At 34.4% G+C, this 6486-nt stretch overlaps 1 long non-coding RNA gene across 1 annotated transcript; it reads right to left on the minus strand.

The window, feature by feature from the left end:
- Positions 1-808: 808 nt before the first annotated feature.
- Positions 809-5444, minus strand: LOC134291897 (uncharacterized). Its single transcript, XR_009999337.1, has 2 exons — positions 5064-5444; positions 809-1166 (listed from the first exon to the last, which is right to left on the minus strand). It is a non-coding gene; the product is annotated as an uncharacterized LOC134291897 (long non-coding RNA).
- Between the last annotated feature and the right edge of the window lie 1042 nt (positions 5445-6486).

The raw sequence follows: 6486 nt of genomic DNA on the forward strand, positions 1-6486 counted from the left end.
ACGACAAGTGTTGTTCTCGGCCACCAACGGAACCAGCATATCAGGACCTTTCAATAGCTGGGTGTTGAGCGACACCCCTTGGACCGCTGCCGTTGCGCCCCACACGAGACGTACTTTTCCCGGCTTTTTTGGATCCAATACGACGTTCAGCGGTAGATACCACACTTTACCTGGATCAGTTGCAGCAATTTCTTCCGGTGTGGCTAGGTGTGCGTACCGTTTCTCCTGATATTCGACGATCTGCTTGCCAACGTTCTGCTGTAGGTCCGGATTTGTCTCCAATTTCTTCTCCAGCTGTTTTTTGTTCGGGTAGAACTGTCATTTTATCGATTGTACTGTCATTCTACCGACAAAAATTAAAACTGTTTTGTTAATTTAACTACCTAAACAAAGGTATTGGAATCCAATAAAATCACGTTATACTTATAAAAATGAGCTCTTTCGATTAGGCTATAAAAAATAGCAATATTTTTTTTACTAAACAACCCAATTGGAAGAGCAGGGTATACTGTGGCGAAGCACTAAGAAGACGAAGAAAGACGCATTGAGGAGGAATATCAGCGGTGCTTAGCGGAGATCGAAGAGAGCTATCGACAAGCCGTTGAAGCAATCCGGTTGGAGTTTTCTGCCAAAAAGGCTGAAGTAAAAAACAGTATAGCACATCACTAGCTGTTTGCAGTACTTCGTAATGTCTGGCAATAAATGCCAATCAATCGATCGTAGCACCAAGCATAGCATCACAAAGGAACATTATTATTTCACAGTATGTGTGAGAATCTTTCTCTGTAATGATTATTCAACAACTGTATTCATTATTTGTATACACTTTATTACCGATACTTCAATATTACATACAATGATTCACACTCCAGACAACAATAACAACATCTCCACATATGACAGATACTCAATGTAAACATACACGCTAAACGTAATAGAGTAATACAATAATTTATTATGTGCATACCACAAGGTACCACATCTCGTTTTTTCTCCAGATCCGCAGCAAGGTCACTTCACGTTGTTTTCGCTTATAGTCTCCTCAGTTGATGAACGTCTCGCTTCAGTCTCACATCAGATCAGAATTAGTAGTACAGTCATCCATTTGGTCATCCATCTCTGCTCGGCATTTTGGTAAATTACTTGGCCGTTACTTATGGTTGTACCTAAAAAGAAATATTATTTTGACCCAAGTATTTTCCCAAATCCCAAAATATTTTTAATACTGTCTGTCAAGCTAAATATAACCTTTGCTGGTGAATTAATTGAATTGCTTTCCTCTTCTCAAATGTTTTCAATGACAGGTAGCATGCAAACATTGTATACTGCCCACTGATTTTTTTTTTGACATGTTCTTTCATATAAGATTCTCATACAAAAGGTATGTATATTCAGATTATTCAGACATTTTTTTTTAACTAATATGTCGGAACACTGCACGAATGTTACAGTGAAAAAATTATCAATATCCATTAACTCGTTTTCGATCCAAAGTGTCCAAGTGTCATACAAACACTATTTTATTTTAAGTTTTTTTTGGCGAACTTCGGGGGAACTCGTTTCTTGTTCAGAATATATTCAGAAGTTTGGCTTTACAGATTTTGTTTTCTAAATATCGAAGGGATTGATACTTTTTTAACTCAAATCACGGTTTCGAAAAACGTTACTTGTCCAAAGCAATATTTGTTATACTAGTTTTAGCTAAATAGTAATTTGAAAACTTGAAAACATCCAGTTTTTTAATTATATTTAATACATATTGTTCACAAAACCCACACCCGCACTAGCTGTTTGAAAGTATAGTAGAATATTAATATTCATTCTTTGTTTTGTTTTTCATGTTGTAATCCTATAATTATCTCAAATTCTTAATACATACATCATCGTCGCAGTACCAAATCGAAATCACGCATTTAAGCACATGCAAAGTTGCAGTTGTGACGTAAATTTGAGCCGATTGCTGGTATTGCGCATCATTAAGCTACTTAAGAGCACTAATCTAAATCGAGTTGCTATGTTTATAAGTAGGTTAAACATCAATTTTTGCACCGCCAGTCACTTCGGCTTCCAACCGAAAACGTAATGATAGTAGCCAATTATTATATACAAAGCTATTTTCTCCAGATAACAAAATAAATCGATCATCTTATTGGAGCACTTTTCGACGGTTCACCTATATAGGTGTCCACGTTTTTAGGAATCATGTTTCCGATAATTTCGGAATTCTCATGATTTACCATTTACCTTTCAAACTGAATGAGTTTATTTTTACGGTTTGGTCGTTCAATAGGTTTACATTCTACGATGCATATTTCCCCGTATTAACTGGTGATTCGTGCTCAATCAAATTTATTTTAACATTACAAAACCAAAAATTTGTTCCTTTGATGTCGCTCTTTTGGGTTCTGAACTGTAGGATTTATTTTAAAGGTGTACCTCCAAAATATTGCAAAAGCCCCTCAACATGTTATGTTCTCACTCTAGATACCTAATGAAGCTATTTCAACAAGCCTTTTCTAAATTATTCGCGTTCAGTGTACCGTCAAAATTTAGAACTTTTTATCTTTAAGTAACTCTGCTTTTCTACATATGCTCATCATATTGATAATATTCTCAGTTCGTTGGATCGGACTAGAATATTCTGCATTATTGCAAAGCCTAATCTATCATCACTTATTTCACAACTTTTCGATGAAATACATCCTCATTTTTTTTTGTTAACGCTTACAAGTCTGACGTAGTGCACACTGACCATGATTGTCTGTGCCATGATGGCCCTTACGCTTGCCTCTACAATTCATTCTATGTACTGAAACAATTTTAAGCACGTTTTTATTCAAATTTTCAATGAACTTATTAACACAAATATCACTTATACATGTACACACATTTTTATTGGTAAAAATCCATGGATTTGATATATAAATTTTATTTGTACACACATACATGTTTTCCACGCTGGATCACACATAAAATCGATTAACCTTATATAAACTATGTATACACACATTAAAAGGGTTATCTAAGACAAATTGCAAAAATCTATGTGTGCGACACATGCATGCAATATTTGTAGTTTTTTTTTCAGTGTATGAAATCTAAAAATTCAAACAAGGTAACATGTTAGTAAATGGTACCTGTTTGCATTAATAAGCTCGACTGAAAAACAAACCTCATAATCCAGCTTTCATTAGATAAATCTATTCCTGTAGTTACAGAAATGATTATCTTTTATTATTCCAATATGTTGTGCTTTTGATATACTGTACGTTATTTTCCTCAATAATAGTTTCAATACTTCTTTAACTGATCAAAATTTGTCTCTTCCTGTAAGGAAATTATTGTGCAGAATTTGTTGTCGAGCGTACTGCTGTACCTTGTTCTCTAACTTGTTCCACAGTTCTTGGCAAGATGGCACTATATCCAGTGTTAGGCAATCATAAGACAAAATGCCCCTCCTGACCACACCCGATACATTTTATATTCAAAGACTTCAGAAGTGATTACTCAAGAACTCACTGTACTGAAATCGCATAAACATTTAGTGGCATTCAATAGGCTATAAAGCGCTTTTTACTCGAATTCCTGAGACTTCTAGTTAGGCCGAAAAGTTTCATTTTTTTATTATTCGATTTTTTTAAATATCCAATTCGACTAGTTATTTGACTAGCATGATACTTAACAGGTTAGTGGTTAGCAACTGCTCTGAATATGTCGTCTAGCTTCAACGAATGCTTTAACTGTCATTTTGACTTCCTATCTTGCAAACTACCAAGGCAGTTTAATTTTTCTCACACATTGATGTTAATTTCCTTGAAGTTACATTTTTAGTCTTGTAAGAGAGGACAAAGCATTAGTTAAATCATGTCTTCATGTTAATTTGGTTTCAAGAGCCAACACTTTTTACGTCTCGTAGACTTATTATACTTTACTGAGCAATGATAACTTCTATATATATCACCTGAGGTGGGTCCACAACAATCTCAGTATTTGCTCAGTTATATTCTCATTTGGAACATATTGAAATACTATTCGTTCCTGTTTTTCTGGTCACGCTCAGCCTAAAGTTTAGTTTTGTCTTTCGCCTTCTCAGCTGCCACTTAATTGGTGTGAAATTTCATTTTTAATTGGAGTTCAAGAGAAATCGCTCAAGAAACTTCTAGAACGATTCCTGGCAGAAACTTTCTACGGTGACTGCCATTTGAACTGTCATTTCTTCGCAACTGCGTACTGCGATCGAAGAAAAAACGGTTGCTTGAGCGATTCAGTCAAGGAATTTCCCATGCATCAAGATAGGCCGAGAAATTCCTTCTGATCTGAAAACAGCCCTTAAATCTGTGTTGGCTGGTAACCTGTTTCTTACGAAATTTACGACACTGTTGCGTTTTTAGTACTTTAATTTTTAATAACACAATTCGCCTTATACGGCTCTACAAAGAATCGACTATATCTGTCTTGCAGGTCTTACCGCCTTCAACGGCATTTCCACCTTCAACGGCTTTTCCCGCCTTCAACGGCTTTTCACTCTCCGACGGATCTTTCCGCCATCGACAGTTTCTCGCCTTAGTCGGCTCTCCTGCCTATAACATTTTCCTGCTTTCGAAAAGTCTTTCCGCCTTCAACGGCTTTTCTATATGTGATCCTTTCCGCCTTTTACGGCTGTTTCAAGAATGTCGCCTTCATTAGCTTTTATCGCCTTCATTGGCTTTCATCGCCTTCAATGGATTTTAACAGCAACGGCAAAATTTGATTTCAAAATATTGTTTCATCTCTACGCCTTCCTCGGCCATCCGGTTAACAAATCAATAATTCATTCATCATTCAGCATTTAAGTCTAGATTTAGGACAACAACCCCATTCAACGAGTATCAATATCACAATCAACAAAACTTAGATTTTCTTCACAGTTCTTTATTTCTTTATCTGACAATAGTGTTTGTCATCGATTTGAACTAAACAATACCGATCACCATCAAAATCTCTCACAGGTTGATCATTAACATTAGTCGAAGGTATAAATAGATTGTTTGATTCATATTGAACAGTTAGTACACAATATTTACCTTTTTGATTCCAATGTTGAAATTCAATCACAAGTCATCACCTGGAGGTCATCACCACTCTGCATGCACCACACACACCACTCATCTCTTTTTTTTTCAAAGTTAACACTTCCCGAACCGAAATTAAACTAATTTCACATGCACTGTTCACCGTTCTCGTCGCCAATGTGAGAATCTTTCTCTGTAATGATTATTCAACAACTGTATTCATTATTTGTATACACTTTATTACCGATACTTCAATATTACATACAATGATTCACACTCCAGACAACAATAACAACATCTCCACATATGACAGATACTCAATGTAAACATACACGCTAAACGTAATAGAGTAATACAATAATTTATTATGTGCATACCACAAGGTACCACAGTATGAATCTGATACGGGGTACGTTTGTGGTGAGAGTGGTGCTGATGGAAACCAGGCTTGATAATCCTCCTCGAAATCAAAAGAGTTTTGCAACATGCTCTAGAGCGGTGTTTTGCTTTTGCCTCGTCGCGAGGGAGCGAAGGAACCCCAAACAGAGAGGCAATAAAAACTGAGCGAGGAAGAGGGGAACGAAAAAAGAGCCGATGATTATTTCGGGTTTTTGAGTGCGATTTTCGCCTCGAGAGTCTTTCTTTGTATGGGAGTGGAACTCGCGAGAGCTTTTTGAGTGTGAGTGGACGTGAGAAACACAACAAGAAATTAAGGCGAAACTGGAGGCTTTTCCGTTGGGAGCAGCGTGCGCTATAAGCGAATTCAAATTTTCTTGGTAGTAGTGAGGTGCTTGAAATGCGAAAATGGGGAGTATTGTAATCACGCCGATATTTGAACAACAAAAACAAGTTGAACTGATTATGATTTTCAAATCAATAAACAAATAAACAAATAAACAAATAAACAAATAAACAAATAAACAAATCAACAAACAAACAAATAAACAAATAAACAAATAAACAAATAAACAAATAAACAAATAAACAAATAAACAAATAAACAAATAAACAAATAAACAAATAAACAAATAAACAAATAAACAAATAAACAAATAAACAAATAAACAAATAAACAAATAAACAAATAAACAAATAAACAAATAAACAAATAAACAAATAAACAAATAAACAAATAAACAAATAAACAAATAAACAAATAAACAAATAAACAAATAAACAAATAAACAAATAAACAAATAAACAAATAAACAAATAAACAAATAAACAAATAAACAAATAAACAAATAAACAAATAAACAAATAAACATATAAACAAATAAACAAATAAACAAATAAACAAATAAACAAATAAACAAATAAACAAATAAACAAATAAACAAATAAACAAATAAACAAATAAACAAATAAACAAATAAACAAATAAACAAATAAACAAATAAACAAATAAACAAATAAACAAATACAGGTATACCTC

This window comes from Aedes albopictus, chromosome 3 (assembly GCF_035046485.1).
Source record: "Aedes albopictus strain Foshan chromosome 3, AalbF5, whole genome shotgun sequence".
Taxonomy (NCBI): domain Eukaryota; kingdom Metazoa; phylum Arthropoda; class Insecta; order Diptera; family Culicidae; genus Aedes; species Aedes albopictus.